The sequence below is a fragment of the Cucurbita pepo genome, unplaced genomic scaffold (genome assembly GCF_057944985.1).
Source record: "Cucurbita pepo subsp. pepo isolate OVF unplaced genomic scaffold, ASM5794498v1 scafford_5, whole genome shotgun sequence".
Taxonomy (NCBI): domain Eukaryota; kingdom Viridiplantae; phylum Streptophyta; class Magnoliopsida; order Cucurbitales; family Cucurbitaceae; genus Cucurbita; species Cucurbita pepo.
The window spans coordinates 291311-308135 of NW_028257910.1; the positions used below are offsets into that span (position 1 = coordinate 291311).

Sequence of the window (16825 nt, forward strand, 5' to 3'; positions counted from 1 at the left end):
GGGGAGGTGCATATTCAGGAGGGGGTACAGCTTGTGGGGGAGGTTCATATTCAGGAGGTGGTACAAACGCATATGGGCCGGTAGTCAATCCTTCTTGGGAAGAACTTCTATCGGCGTCTCCTCTTCCTCCTCTCCTAAAGGGAGGTTGTCCTCTCCCTCTCCTACATCTTCTACATCCTCTGTGCGGCATGGTTGTAGAAACCAAGAAAGAATTCTAGCTAAGTTTATGATTTACAACATTCCCTACATCCCTACCATATAAGTCATATGTATATATAATAAAAACATAAATCTCATAACGTAAAGACATGCATTACATCAGATCACATCAACACCAGATAACATCAACACCTTTTCATACAGTATCATGTCATGGATCATTTAAAGCCAATCACATTAAATATATCACAAATGTCATACATTTCTCATTCTACATAAGGTGTACCTGGCAATGACGGGGCATCGGTGATTGGACCGTGGAACATCCAAGCCTATTGTGTAGGCTAATCTACAAGATCTATAACATAAAGCTCTGATACCAACTGTAACGACCCGAAATTTTCTAGTTAATTTAAGTTCGCTACTGTATACGTACCATAAACATTAAATGCGGAAGACTTCATTAAAATTCCATAAAACATAACCTTTATCTTAAAATACAGCCATGGACTTACGTGTTTCGAAAACATCTTTAAAACGACACAACAAAAGACTAAATAAAATGAATAAGAGTTTAAGTTAAAAACATCCTAGTCTAGCCTAAGTCTAAGAAAACAAATACCACTACCCTATGCATGTGCCATGATCTCGAGTTGCGATGCCGTTGTCAGCCGTACAGGAATGCCTTGCCTTAACCTGAAAAATGTAGTAGACATAAGAGTGTATCAATTTCAAGTATATAGAGACATAAGAGTGTGTCAAGTTCAAGTATATAGTCAATAATCTATAGTATAGGGATAAGGCTGAGTACCTTATCCTGGGGAAACTATGGATGCGTCTCACTTTGTGTCAAGTTCAAGTATATAGTCAAAATAATCTATAGTATAGGGATAAGGCTGAGTACCTTATCCTGGGGAAACTATGGATGTGTCTCACTTTTTCTCGCCCTTAACTTTAAGGCTATGCCATCCTAAGGTGCTACTAAATGGAAGGATCTTATCAATGTCCATGAATGAGAAATCATAGATCGAACTGCCGAATCGGAAAACATAGAGTGCTATCATATAGCTTTGTATCGGCTAAGTGAACGAGTTGGAGATAAGCAGACTCGAACCGCTGACATCCGCCACAGGGTAAACCACCGCCTCTCAAGCCCCAAACTGATTCTACCATAGAGGCCAACGACAATAACTCCTCCCCAAACACAGCTTACAACTTTCATCGTACTGTGCTCTCCAAAGAGCAACTCTTCTCAAAATCTCAAAGGAAAGGTACTGAGTTGGAATCCCATTCTAACTAAGGTAAGGATTCTTGTGGTTTTGGAGAATCAAGCTACAGGAGAACCAGGAACGGAGAGCTTTCCCCCCTTTTCTACCTTCACTTCCAACACTCAACTCAAGATTACTGATCCTAAACCTCATTGAAGAACTGTAAACACTCTTTCTTTATTCATGAGACAGAACTACTGAAGGAACCTTTGCCTCTATTCCCTATTTATTCGTTCGTTTATGAAATAATTCGAAAGAGATTGAACCGTCAGTCAAGACTCAACTCAAGATTAATTCCCCTTTTCATTCTCCTTCACCATGATATAAACAATGTGATCACTAAATTGTACATGCGAAGACTTGTGAGTGGGGGCATCCTATGCAATGAGTATTGCATAAGGTCAGACCAGGAAGAAAATCACTCTCACTTTATAATGTCGTTTACTGTTGAGACTGTTTTTTTCATTCGATGACCTAGGTAACTCAATCTTAATCCTGAGCTAACCATGAACTCCTATTTATTCAGAAATATCCTTAGATTTGCATGGGTGAGAGTGGCTCGAGTTCGCCGACTCAATAAGCCTCCCATTTCAGGGGTAAGACTGGGTGAACAGCTGGGGACATAAGGTGCAAGATGGAATTCACTCCTACCCACTTTTATGGATAGTAGAGAGGTTGTTCCCTTAAGTACTGATTCCAAGTCTTGAACAAGAAGCCCCACCCTCTCATTGGTTTGAGAGGGATTTGGTTTACTGGTTGGACCACAAACCAATTGTTCATTACACACAAATCTTATAAATATTTATGGTCCCATGGTCTAATGGTTAGGACATTGGACATTGAATCCAGTAACTCGAATTTATATCTTGGTGAACCTTATTTTCTATTTGTGAATAACACAAATAAATTAATTGATTTTAAAGTGTTGAAATCATATTAGATATAAAGATTAAAACAATGACATATTAGATATTTTAAAAGTTGAAAGATATACCGATATAAGTTCGAAATTTCACATGAGAGCGACAGAATAAGTAATAAGTAAGAAATAAAACATTAATTAATTACAAGTTGCATACTCTTTAAAATGTTCCATTTTATTAGTTAAAAAAATAGAAATTGACCATTCATTTATTATAGTATTAGAACTCAATATAACATACCTCACTTTGCATTGAATCTGGTGGTAGGATTCTTATTAAAAATAAGTTGCCCAAGAATAGGAAAATTCTCCATTTTTAAAGAAAAATAATATTTAAATAATAAAAAATGGAAAATTACTAGAATGCCCCTGAAAGAGTTGGTATCTACAAAAATTCTCTTTGGTACGAAATCTAATTGCGTGCACAAAACGCCATAAAACTCAGTTCTCGGACGTCGGATCTCCTTCAAAACTGGGGTGGATCTAGAACACTCACAAATTCAAAATTAACGTCGGTAAAGCCTTGGTCGAAGCACGTCGGTAAAGCCCGGGTCGGAGCAGATGTGTCCATGGCCCTTAGAGTTGAAGGAACCGCGTGAGGCTGGTTTAACAGAGAAGCGTAACTTTCCGCTCTTGTTGGTGGAAGAATAGCGGGTCAATTCTCTTAGGCCCAATATAAATCTCTGGGTAGTCCTCAACCTAACATCCACTTTTTTTTTTTTTTTTTTACATATATTTTTGGTGGCTTGGACTACGGACATCGTAAATATGATGGATTTCTCCGCTACAACAATCCCACATTGATAGATTTAAAATTGGATGTAGTCTTCATAAAGCAGTCATTGTCTTGAGGAAATCGCTGAGCTTGGTAATGTGAGCTTGTAACCCGTATGGGGGCAACAAAGTGGTTGGACGTTGGTTCAGCCCATTGGTTAGGGTTGTTTGGAGTTGTTCTTCGGCCAGTCCAGGGCTATGGGCTTTGGGTGAAGGCCTATTGTCCATGGCCCTTAAGTTGAAGGAAACCACGTGAGGCTATTTAAAAGTGGATGTAGTCTTCATAAAGTAGTCATTGTGTTGAGGAGATGAGGAGATGAGGAGATGAGGAGATCACCAAGCTTGGTAAGACCTGGGGGCAACAAAGTTGGTTCAACCCATTGGTTAAGGTAGGATTGTTTGGAGTTGTTATTCGGCCTATATTCGGCCTATCCATTCCAAGTTGGGAGTTGGGCGAAGGCCTATTATCCATCAACCCATTGGTTAGGGGATTATTTATTTATGGTGGATTAAGTATTTTTTAATTCTATGAACCCTTATTTCTGGAGATTAAAATAGTATTTTTAATTCTATAAACCCTTATTTCTAGGGATTAAGTTAAAATTGTATTTTTTAATTCTATGAACCCTTATTTTTTTTTCTCGAAATCATTATTACTATTATAGTATATATCCGAATACATAATTAAATTTGTTTCCAAAATCCTCTAAAATCAAACTATTATTAAATTAATAAAATTATTCTAATTTTTTTTCAATCTCGACGAGTGAATAATAATAGGTTATTATGATTTCGAGAAAGCGGCTATGGTGAAATCGGTAGACAAGCTACTCTTAGGAAGCAATGTTTAGAGCATCTCGATTTGAGTCTGAGTAGTGGCATGTCATTTTATATTATAAAACAAGTTCTATAATATAATTAATTCACGTCCCCGATATTAATTCAAATAATTGAATTGAGGGACCTTTTTAAATTTTTTTTTATGATATTTTCAACTTTAGAGCATATATTAACTCATATATTTTTTTCGGTCATTTGAACTGTCATTACAATTCATTTGATAACCTTATTAGTCGATGAAACCGTAGGACTCTGCTTTGTCAGAAAAGGGCATGATAGCTACTTTTTTCTGGATAAAACAAGTTCTATAAAAAAAACAATTCAATTGTTTCTGTATTAGCCGCATGCCATTTTATATTATAAAACAAGTTCTATAATATAATTAATTCACGTGTCCGATATTAATTCAAATAATTGAATTGAGGGACCTTTTTAAATTTTTTTTTTAATGATATTTTCAACTTTAGAGCATATATTAGCTCATATATTTTTTTCGGTCATTTCAAGTGTCATTACAATTCATTTGATAACCTTATTAGTCGATGAAACCGTAGGACTCTATGCTTCGTCAGAAAAGGGCATGATAGCTACTTTTTTCTGTATAACAGGATTATTAGTTACACGTTGGATTTATTTGAGGCATTTACCATTAAGTGATTTATATGAATCATAACTATTTCTTTCATGGGGTTTCTCCATTATTCATCTATTTATTCTAAAAAATATAGAAACCATTTAAGTGTAAGCTCAATAACTGCACCAAGTACTATTTTTACCCAATGTTTTGATCCTTCAGGTTTTTTAACTCAAATGCATCAATCCCCACTATTAGTTCCCGCTCTCCAATCTCATTGGTTAATGATGCACGTAAGTATGATGGTATTGGGTTATGCATCTATGATATGAATCCAACAACCGATTACTTCCATGTACCCGAACGAGCAATTACAAGAAGCAATACAAAGAAGATTCAAGAATCAAATCAAGAAAATAATGGAGTGGCTGATATTGGAAAGTGATCAGAAGACTTGCCATTGGTAGTTGAACTACTAAGACAATTTATGAATGCCTTATTTTCTTCGATTTGTATTTAATAGCATTTATTAGTGATTTGTAGTTGGTGGCTGAACCTTATTATGTTAGGGTTATCTTTTGGGCCTATTTAAAGACATGTAATATTCATGTTTGAATGAATTGTTGAATACAGACAAAACCTTTCTGTTTTCTTGATACCCTTTTGCTGTTATTCTTTTTCAAACCTTGCTTTAGGTTTGATGTTTAAACAGATTCATTGAATTAGTTTTGATCAAGCTAATTCTGGAGTGAATTGTCTTGGTATCTAAGAGTGACCATCATAGATTCCAAGTTCGATCTAAGAGTCATTCATCTTCTAACCAGCTCTTGGTTGGAATCAATCCGTTAAGTTAGCTTTCTCTGTGAACGTTTTGCAAGGATTCTAGAAGGAGCTCTAGCTTTTCAAATTTCAGCATTGTATGCGCTTATCATTTGGTATCAGAGCTTTTGGTCGACGTTCTTTGGCCGCTCTAGAGGTGAAATAGTTCTATTGTTATTTTTTTTGTATCAATTTTTTTCTCTCAGATTATCGAAAAAAAAAAAAAGAAAAAAAAAAGTGAGAAAAAAATCAGTAATAAAAAAAATCCGTTATGAGATATATATATATATATATATATATATATATATATATATATATATATATATATATATATATATATATTCCGTTCTTATCATTTATTTTCAAGCTCTTGATCCTTGAGATACTAGTCTTAGCTTGTTAGAATTGATGGTTGAATTGGTTATAATCAAGCTTAAAGCAAGATTGTGTTGAGTTATGGAGTCTCCCTGTATTTATATCTTGGTCAATGGCTATATCCGGTAAAGCTATATTTGGTAAAGCCATATATGGTGAAGCTATATCCGGTAAAGCTATATATGGTACATAGCTATATATAGTAGATGGTTAAATCTGGTAAAACTATATTTAGTAGACTGAACCATATATATATCCCGTCTAGTAAAGCTTTGAAATGTACTTTTCTATTCTCTGTACTCTCTTGTTGTACATGCCTGAAGTCATCAATAAAAAATTCTTTTAGCCAGAGTTCTCCTTGCAATTCTCTCTATCCTTCTCTTTGTGATCATCTAGATCGAGCGTGTGCGTTGTTGTGAGATCCTAACAGATTGCACTAAAAAAAAGCCAGCCTTTACATTCTTGACCTAGTACCAAAAGCCTACCTTTGAGTGTTAAACACGAGTGTCTCTGAGTGAAATTTTTGTGAGAAGGGTGGAGAGGTCCCTTGATAACAAAATGTCATATAATGGAGAAGCAGTACCACCAGTACCAGATCTTAATACAACCATTCTTCAAGCAATTCAAGGTATGATGGAAATGATGATGGAAGATAGACAAGAAAGAAGGGCTCAACAACAAAGACAAGAACGAACATTACAAGAAGATGAAGGTATAGTAGTACAAGAAAGACAAGTTGATGGTAGATGGAGAGGAAGAAATAACCATGCAACTATTATGCAACCTAGAAGGATGGAAAGAGTACATGAAGATAGAGATCGGGGAGTTAAACTCAAAATTCCACCCTTTTGTGGAACGGTAGATTCTGAGGCATACTTGCAGTGGGAAAGAAAGATAGAGCTTGTGTTTGATTGCAACACCTATCGTGAAAATAAGAAAATGAGACTTGCTATTGTCGAATTTACCAATCATGCTTGTGATTGGTACCAACATCTCAAATCCAAGAGAGAAGAAAAGAGGAGGATTCAATAGAGACATGAGAAGAAATTAAAGAAGCCATGAGAAAAAGGTATATTCCAAAACATTATGAAAGAAATTTGAAAACTAAATTGCAAGGTTTGAGGCAAGGAACAAAAAGTGTGGTGGAATATTTTGGTCATTTTACCCCTAATTCTTGGATTTGCTACTTAACGTGTTCCAAAGACTTTCAAACAACATCATCAAACATCATAAAACAAGATCTACTATAGAGTTTCATTGCATTTGGAGGTCATCTCGGTCATGAACTGAATGTAAATTACCTTGGGGGCATTAGAGTCATTTTACCGTGTTTCTTGGTTTACTTACTTATCCTTAGCCAATGACATTAAATTTCATACATAATCTCATTATAACAAGCTCAGCATTAAAATTTAATAGGCAGTAGACTTCAATTAGCGGGTTATTTTAGCGTTACTTAAATCTTGAGCAATTTGATTAGTTCAAGGCCTTAAATCATGATTCTTTGACTTTTTCTTTCATATATCCTTAATTCATACTTGGTTTAGAGTTCATATAGAAATCAAAGCAATTCCTACATGCATTTCTTAAGAAAATTTCAAGGTGGCTACTTACCTCGTTGTCGGCATTCAAGATCTCAGTTCTTGAGCTTACTTTATCCGACTTACCTCAAATTTTCTTCCACAAACTTCTTATTTTGTCTAGTTTCTAGAATCATAAAATAAAATTTCATAAGAATCGTTCTTCAAGGGGGGTTAAAATAGAGAAAAATCGAGGGAAGGGATTTTGGGTTGACATGGCCGGTTCAATTGAGTCGGCCACGTCATCGTCTTCTTCCTTTGGATAGGAATAATGCGCGTACGTCCTTTGCGTCACTATCTGAAACTCGCCTTCCACAACTCTATTTTTAGCATTTCTCCCCTCGATTTCATCATGAAACTTAAAGGTGTTATAAGGAATAACTAGGATTGATTTCATACCTTCTTGTTGATTGTAGCCTAAGATATTCGCCTCGAAAGTTCGTTTAAAATTAGTATTCTCGCCGAATCAAAAACAGAGAATTTCTTATTGGACAGCCAATTCTAGGGGTTTTCAAGGCTTGATTTGTTCATGGAACCTCTACCTTATCCTTCACTCGAGCTAAAGGAATTAATTTGGATGAACCACTTTGAGTCTGGAACTTTAATTTTGAGAAATTCTTCTCGGTTTGCAACTCACCAGAAACCCAAAAAATCGATCTCTTGAGTAGCTTGTTCTATAACGTTTGAGCTCTCCATTCTTTTACTGAAGTTACTTCCTCTCAAGCTAAATGAATCATCCATTTGAAGGAAAAGTGACCATAAATAGGAAATCTATACTTACCCCCAAATTTTACTCAAACTAATTTCCTTTAATTCCCCATGTTTTTGAGATTATTTCTCTTCATATTCTTCTATGGAAACAATCCTCATAGCTGCCAAAACAGGTTGATATTTTCCATGCACGACAAATTATCGTGTATCATCAGATTAATTTTTCATGATTTTCTTGAAGCTCTTCAATGGCGGATCGGACTGGGGGGGTTCTAGGTACTTTTAGTACTCGATTTCTTCATGAAACTTGTGTGTAATCTTGTTTAGAAACTGTATGAACAAATTTGAAGGAAAATGGCGGACAATTGCTCTCATATTTGGAACAAATTAGAGAGTAGGATACCTACAATCTAAACGCTTATTGCTTACAATTTGGAGCTCGACCTTCCTCGATTCTTGTTCCATATTATTGCCCCAACTTCAGACTTTATGGGGGAAGCTTCCACCGACGTTGAAACCTTAAGAATCAACGTGACTTGGAGATTAAATTTTTTGAAAAATTCATCAGAAATATCCTCTCCGATTAGCGAGCTACCGACTTCCAATTCGAATTCTAACCGTTGGATTTGGTGATTTGTGAACATTCTAGATTGTGTCCAATTTTGGAGGAAATCCAATGATTGGATCTTGAGATTTGGATGAATTTTGTGCATAATGGCATATCCTTAATTATCTATAATTTTAGGGGTATTTTGGTAATATTTTATTATTTTTCTTTAAAAAACAAATTTTTTTTGGTGATTCTAGATTGTGTCCAATTTTGGAGGAAATCCAATAATTGGATCTTGAGATTTGGATGAATTTTGAGCATAATGGCATATCCTTAATTATCTATAATTTTAGGGGTATTTTGGTAATATTTTATTATTTTTCTTTAAAAAACAAATTTTTTTTAAACATTCTTCATCCATTGTTTCCTTCTTGGTCATCTTGAGATTCCTTCTGGTAAGAAATTAAAAATCCAGAAAATTCCACATAAATTGGAAAAATAACTTTTTTACTACTCAAAATCTGTTAATAAGTTCCATCAAGATTTGAACTCAAGTTATAGGATTGAGACCATGGAACCACAAATAATTACGAGATTTGTTGGTAATAAATCTCAGTAGAAAATAAATAGTATCTTCGTATACTTCCAAAACTTTGAATATATGTGTCATAATTTTTTTCTGTTTTGTATTTGACAGGGCTCCAACAAATTAAAATCAATTAATTTAATTGCATTAGTTATAACTCACAAAGGGAAAATAATAAGTGGGAGATTTGAACTCAGGTTATTGGATTCAAAGTCCAATGTTTTAACCACTAGACCATGGGACCACAAATATTTATAAGATTTGTGTAATAGATCTCTGAACTTTAAAAAAATAAATAGTACTTATATATGAACTCTAGTTTAATATAATATAAATATATTGTATATTTATGTTTTAGCTCGTCTTTTTAAGCTACCGAGTCAGTCCCAAGATGAGTTGCATCGACTATGCCTTACTTTTCTGGTAGGTTGGGTAGAAATATATATATGAAGAAAGTGGATGATTAAAATGTTGTATACTAGATTTGTGAAAACTAATGGGTAGAGTAGCATCCACGGAAAAAATAAATAAAGTAAATTCCTTAGAGGTGAAAACGTAGCTGAATGTATTTCCAAGGTAGCTTGTATGCCGATAGTAGCAAATATAATGTCTGTAGAGCTTCCAAGTCCCTATTCTGCTAGACATGAGGTTGGAAGGACGTGTAACATGATAGTTTGTTGGATTATCCGACATAGTGGATTCGCCCTATAGGAGGGCATTGATCATGCAGATAATCAGTAATTACCCCACATGGTGGATCCATCCTGTGGGAAGACATTGATCATGTTGGAAGTCTATGGAACTAGCACATACAGGAGGTAGAGCTCCTGACCTCTAACGACTACATGGCCTGTTGGATGGATTTGCTAGCAACCTCCCATGGATGATGAGAATGATAGCACTCACCATGCTATCTCCACATGATAGAGAGAGTTCGCCTGCTAAATTGGTTACCAGTTACCTTGCGTATTCTAAGTTATCTACCCAAGGCTATGCACAACAAGAGCAATACATCTAGATCCTATAGTAAAATTTGTGGTCTCCTTGCTATGTCAACATTACAATAAGAGCTTATAAGTAGATTGCTTATGGTGTATATTCATACATTCACCCTTTTTTCCTTTCTTTGTCAGGTGTTTATAGGCTGCCAGTTGAGGTGCAGGAGCGTTTGAGAGCTGTGCGGTCACAAAGGGGATCATTTTGGAGCATCAACTCTTTATTGTATCTCGAGTCTTTTGTATTTCAATTTATATTCATATCCTGAATTAATTTGTCCGTTTGTAATAAATTGGACAACAACCTATTCTAGTCAAATTTTATTTTATATATATATATATATATATATATATTTTTTTTTTTATCCTTATTTTTATTTAAATTTTATTGAATTTTCGTATTTTATTTTACAATTTTTTTTTTTTTGCTTTCATCTTTTTAGTATGATCCTTATTTTGAAACCTTGAAATTTGGATTGTGACATATTAGAATAAGAGTAGTCGGGTATTAGATTCTATAGGCTTTCTTAGGATATAGAGTCGTACACCTCTAAGACTCAGCTCGACAACATGGCTCACCACATCCCAGTATATAGGCTAACTCTATTTAGTACTACATGATATGCTGTAAAACCTGTATGAACTTGTTGTATGTTTTTTTTCGTGGTAGTTATGATAACAACCTCAGACGTTGAAAAGCGAATGAAAATTTGTGTATCTACGCTCTGGGAGCTTAAGGGATGATATCGCCCCATTGAGTATGTGTGATTGTATACATGATTGACTATACATTAGCTCCAGGTGATTATATGTGTGATTGTATACATGATTGATAGTATATTAGCTCTAGGTGATTGAATGTGTGATTCTCCTTATAGAGGATAAGTAGTAGAAATAGTTTAAGACTAGAGTGCGTGCGTCAGTGTTGCTAAGTTGTGACCTTGGATGGAACGCCTCTAGTAGTGTCCAAAGTGTAATAGAATCATGAGAGATGATCAGAGGGTGAGACTCCTAATGCACCTGACTCCACCAAATTTAGGGAGTTAGAAATGAGAATCCTTGAGATTTGAATGTCTGTCAAGACCGCCAAACCATCATAGGGACCTAGAAAACCCCCCATAGCAATCTTGAAGAAAAATAAAGGTAGCTTGTAGGCCAATAACAGCTGGTACAATGTCTGCAGAGCTTCCACTTCCCTTTCCACTCTAGTATTGTTTTTAGTGACGTGTGACTTAATAGTTTTTTGGATTAGTGTAATACCTCAGATTAGTTGAGATACCCTTACCAACCCTATGAGATCCAAAGAAAGGACCATAGGGCTTAAGAAGGTTTTGATGACCTAATCAAGTGAATTAGATAAGGACCAAACAATTTTCATTTTTCTAGTTTTTAAGAAATATTCTAGATTTTTTATTTTCTTTAGAGAAGGAATTTTAAAGTGGTGACTGAGGAAAAAATGACAAACATGGGGTAAGAAATTTTAATTTTTTTTTTTTTTTTTAGAGTTTTAGAAGAATAATAATAAAATATTTAAAAAAAAAATGGTAAATTACCAAAATACCATTGAAGTTCAAGAAAATTACGATAATGCCATTGAACAAGAAAATCATATATGCTACCGTGCCTACTTGTAAAAAATCAACAATATCTTTTCATCCAGAATCTTTACCAAATTTAAGTTTGTTCTAGAGAACATAAATTCATCAAATTCAACGGTTGGAAAATCTAAAAAATATTTTGAACCAAAAATCTAGAAAGTTGAGTCACAAATTTAAGACAATTTTAGAGGTTTTAAAGTCATTATAGCTCCTTATAAAGTCTAAAATAAGAGCTTTCATTTAGCTTAAGAATTAAGAATCAAGCATTAGTGTGCCTCATAATTTTCTTAGATTTTCATCAAAATTCATAGTTTACCATTTACTTTCAAACTTGATTCTACTTCTAAATAACACTACCCACAAGTTTGGTGAAGGAATCAAGTAAAGATTGTCATCATACATCGTTGAAATGTTGTTAGAGCATTACATAGTCTATAGGGCATCCGTCTAAGTGCAAAAATTCTATAGGGTATGTAAATGTTGTCTTCTTTCGATCTTCTTGACTGATTTTAATTTTATTGTATCCCGAATAATCATAAAAAAAGCAATAATGTGACTTCAAGTAAGTCAATCAAGCATTTTATCAATGAATGGTAAGGAAAAATGGTCATTACGTGTCGCTTTGTTCAGTCGTCTATAATCCATACAAACGCTCCATTGTAGTGGAGGTCAACTCATTGTTCCCATTTGTCATTGTTGTTATCCTCCTTTCTTAGGAACACATTGAATAGAATTGACCTTAATGCGTTTGCAATTGGATATAGTATTCTAGCATCTAGCCATGTGATAATTTTTTTTCTAACAACTTTCTCCATCATTGGATTTAATCGTCTTTGTTACTTAATTGGTTTAAATTTTCCTTCCTCCAATTGAATCTTATGCAAGACTAATTCTTTTTATATCTACCAATGTCCACCCTATCGCCCCCTTATGCTTCTTAACCCGCTTCTAAGATCATATCCTCTTGGGTTCATGATAATGTTCCTGAGATGATGATCGGTAGTGTCTCTTTGTCACTTGAATATAGATATTTAAGGTTAGGAGGTAGTGGTTTCAAGTCTAGCTGCAGTGCTTTTTCCATAGATGCTTCATCGGTGAACTTATTCTTACCTCTAATTCTAGTGTCTCAAAAGTGCTGCTAAATTCATTTAAAATTGTTAACTGTTCTGTGATTTACTCAAGCGGTTGTTTTCTTTCTGCTCACATTCCTAACTATCCCATTCCTCTACTATTGGTTGCTCTATAAATTCATAAACTGTTGAGCATTCTTCTACTACTACTAGATATTTCCTGTTGTCAATGATATTAAATTTGACTTTCTTGTCACCCATTTTTAATGTTATGGTTCCATTTTCGACATGTACTAGTGTTCTCCCCATCTTAAAAATGATCTCCCCAAAATAACCCGTACATCACGGTCCATTTCATAGTCTAAAATAATAAATTTGTTGGAAATATGAATTTATCAACTTGAATTAAAATGTCTTCGATCTTTCCTTCGAGAGAAGTGATGGACCTATCACCTAGTTGAATGGTGACTGTAGTGGATCTAGCCTCTCCAATCTCTAACATCTTGTAAATGGATAGAGGCATTAAGTTGATGCTTGCCCCGCAAGTCACATAATGCTCAACCTAGCTCCTTTTCTCCAATTGATGCGGGAATGGTGAACGAGCCTGGGTCTTTTTCTTTTAGTGAGATCTTATTTTTCAATATTGCACTACACTATTCATTTAGTGTCACTACCTTGAATTTTTCAAATTCAAACTTTCTTCTATTAGTGAGCACATCCTTCAATAATTCACATAATTTGGCATTTGCTTGAAAGCCTCCACTAGTGATATGTTTATATAATTTCCTTCAAAATATTCATGAACTTCTCAAATGGGCTTCCTCTTTCTTTCTTTTTATACCTTGTGGAGAAAGAGGTGTCGGTATTTATGTTCTACTCTCTTCTTCAATGTTGACTGTTGTTTGCATTTTGGAGACTGCACTGTTTTTTGCATTTTTGCTCTACTTTTCTGTTTAGTAGTTTCCTAGGGGTGACTATCTCTATGTTCTTTAAGTTTTCTCCCGTGCCTGAGTATTTCTTTCTCACTTCTCAATTATATTGCTTGACATTACTCATTGCCTTCTCTTTTTGGTGTTTCGGTATCTGCTGGCAGCTTTCCAAGAAGTCTATTTCATAAGTAAGTTGCTAATCGATCTACTTGAACTTTCAAATTTCGCAAGCATGCTTGCTGACTCTATATCACAACATCATTTTTGACCATATATTTCTTTATTAGGCTCTCAAGAGATGTTCTCCATATCGGTTGAGCTTGGCTAAATCCTTTCCCTTTGGTGTTGGCTTGTTGAGGATCATATGTCATTTGATTTTTTAGTCCAAAACTTGGATGGTAATTTTCTTTCCATTAAATTTTTTTATTATAGGAACTTTGTCCCTTCCATGAAAATTTTGGAATTTCTTTAGGTAGAATTTCTGGTTGCCTTGACTAGCTTGATTCCTCATATAAGAAATTGAAGTCGGATTACTTGGACATTGATCAAGAGTGTGTTTCTCTTCTCAATATAAACAAGATTCGGTTGCTATTTGGGTCATTTTAGTAGTAGCTTGGACTGGTGCTTTAGTGATTGAGCCTTATCCCAACGCTAGATTTTGTAGAATATTAGTCACCGAAGCTAATTAAGCGTTGATAGAGATCAAAACATCAATTTCAAGTACTCCTCGTGTTTTCTTTTCTAGATTTCTCCTCACATCGGCCCATTGACAATTGTTAGATGCTATTTTTTCAAGAATCTCATAAGTTTCATTATATGTCTTTGACAAAATATCTTCATTGGTGGAAGCATCCACAACTTGTTTAGTAAGCAATATTCAATCCATTGTAGAAAGTCTTCATTTGGATACAATGAGTAATCCATGGCGATGACACTTTCTAAGAATCTACTTGAATCTCTCCAAAGCTTCACTTAGTGTTTCATTTTCAAACTGTTGAAAAGAAACAATCTCATTTTTGAACCATGAGTTTCTAGTGGATGAAAAATACTTGATCAAGAATGATTCTGCTAGACTATTTAAAGTATTCAACCATGATTTAGCACAATCCTTCAAAGAATAAGGGAATAAACCTAATCACTCCATTGAGTTGAAATGAGTTACTAACTCCCAAAAATTGACTTTAGATGTAGGGGGATCTTCTAATAGTCGTCCATGAAATTGTCCAATGTTGGTCGTCCATGAAATTGTCCAATGGTTTGCAACATTTGAAACATCATAAGTTTTATCTCAAAAGTAATTGCTTGCATTTCTAGTCTAATATTGTACGTATTTAGCTCTTCCAAGCTTGGTGTGCATATGCTCTGATTGCTCTCTTCTCCATTAGCCATCAGTGCTGAATTTTCAAACACCTTATTCAGATTCATTTGGGCTCCAAAATAAATTTTGAACCAATAGGTGGGTTCATACACTCAATTATGGAGTAAGTTTAGCAAATAAGTTCAGTAGCAGATAATTTAGCTACAAAGAATAAGAAAAAGTCTTAAAAGAGTGGAAGTAAATGTCTACAAAATTTGACTAAAATTCGAAAACTAAAAATTCTTGAGGCTTAAATTAACGACAATGAACTCGGGTATAACATACATGTAGCCACCAATAACATACATGGTTGGGTTGGTTTCGGCGGGGCTCGAACCCGCGACCTTCGGCTCATAAGACCAACGCTCTAACCAACTGAGCTACGAAACCTTGTATGTTTTAGTTAAATCAATATTTGAATCAAAAAAATATAATTATAAGCTTTTCTTATTTCCAAACAAATAATTTTTAAACAAATTATAACTTATTTAGCGAGTATTCTCTACCTCGATTGAATTAAACATTAAATTTTAATTAAGAATGAGTTTTATGAGAGGTATGTGTAATGCCCCCATTTTCAAAAATGTAAGAAATTTTTTAAAAAATAATTATTTTTTTGGAGTCAAATAAGGAAGAACAAGAAAATGAAGATAAATTCTTTTATATAAATGTTGGACATATTATATATTTATATTATATTATATACTATAATACATAGAGAGAGTTCGCTCCACCTGATGAGTAGCATATCACGCACCATGCTATCCCCACATGGTGGAGAGAGTTCGCCAGCTACATTGGATACCAGTTACCCCGCGTATGCTAAGCTATCTACCCAAGGCTATACACAACAAGAGCAATACACCTAGATCCTAGCGTAAAATTTGTCTATGTCAACAATACAGTAAGAGCCTATAAGTAGATTGCTTACGGTGTATATTTATATATTCATCCTTTTTCACTTTCTTTGTCAGGTGTCTATAGGCTGCCAGTTGAGGTGGAGGAGCGTTTGAGAGTTGTGGGGTCACAAAGGGGATCATTCTGGAGAGTCAATCTCTTCATTAAATTTCGGGTCTTTTGTATTTCTATTTGTATTCATATCCTGGATTAATTTTTCCATTTGTAATAAATGAGACCATAGTCAAATTTTACTTTATATTAATTTTTTTTTTTTTGTCCTTTTTATTTAAATTTTATCATTTTCGTCTTTTATTTTATATATTTTTTTTTTTTGGCTTTTGTCTTTTCAGTATGATTCTTTTTTTGAAACCTTGAAATTTGGACGTGACATATTAGTATAAGAGTCTCTAAGACTCAGCTCGACGACATGCTTCACCACATCCCAGTATGCAGTCTAACCCTGTTTAGTAGTATATGATATGTGGTAAGACCCGTATGGATTTGTTGTATGTTTTTTTTTTTTTTTTTTTTTGTGTGTGGTAGTTATGATAACAACCTCAGACGTTGAAAAGCGAATGAGAATTTGTGTATCTACGCTCTGGAAGCTTGATGAATGATATCACCCCATTGAGTATGTGTGATTGTATACATGATTGACTGTACATCAGCTCCAGGTAATTGTAGGTGGGATTGTATACATGTTATGAAACATGTAAAATTTAGAAATTAAACAAAGTTAGGGATATAAGTTAAGGCTTAAAGGAATACTCTTAATGACTCATAACTAGAATTTTTAAGAAACATGTTATGACTTTATG

At 34.4% G+C, this 16825-nt stretch overlaps 2 non-coding genes across 2 annotated transcripts; one reads left to right on the forward strand and one right to left on the reverse strand.

The window, feature by feature from the left end:
- Positions 1-14667: 14667 nt before the first annotated feature.
- On the forward strand, positions 14668-14773 carry LOC147786154 (small nucleolar RNA R71). Its single transcript, XR_015414838.1, has one exon. It is a non-coding gene; the product is annotated as a small nucleolar RNA R71 (small nucleolar RNA).
- Positions 14774-15423: 650 nt separating this feature from the next.
- TRNAI-UAU (transfer RNA isoleucine (anticodon UAU)) lies at positions 15424-15497 on the reverse strand. Its single transcript has one exon. It is a non-coding gene; the product is annotated as a tRNA-Ile (tRNA).
- Between the last annotated feature and the right edge of the window lie 1328 nt (positions 15498-16825).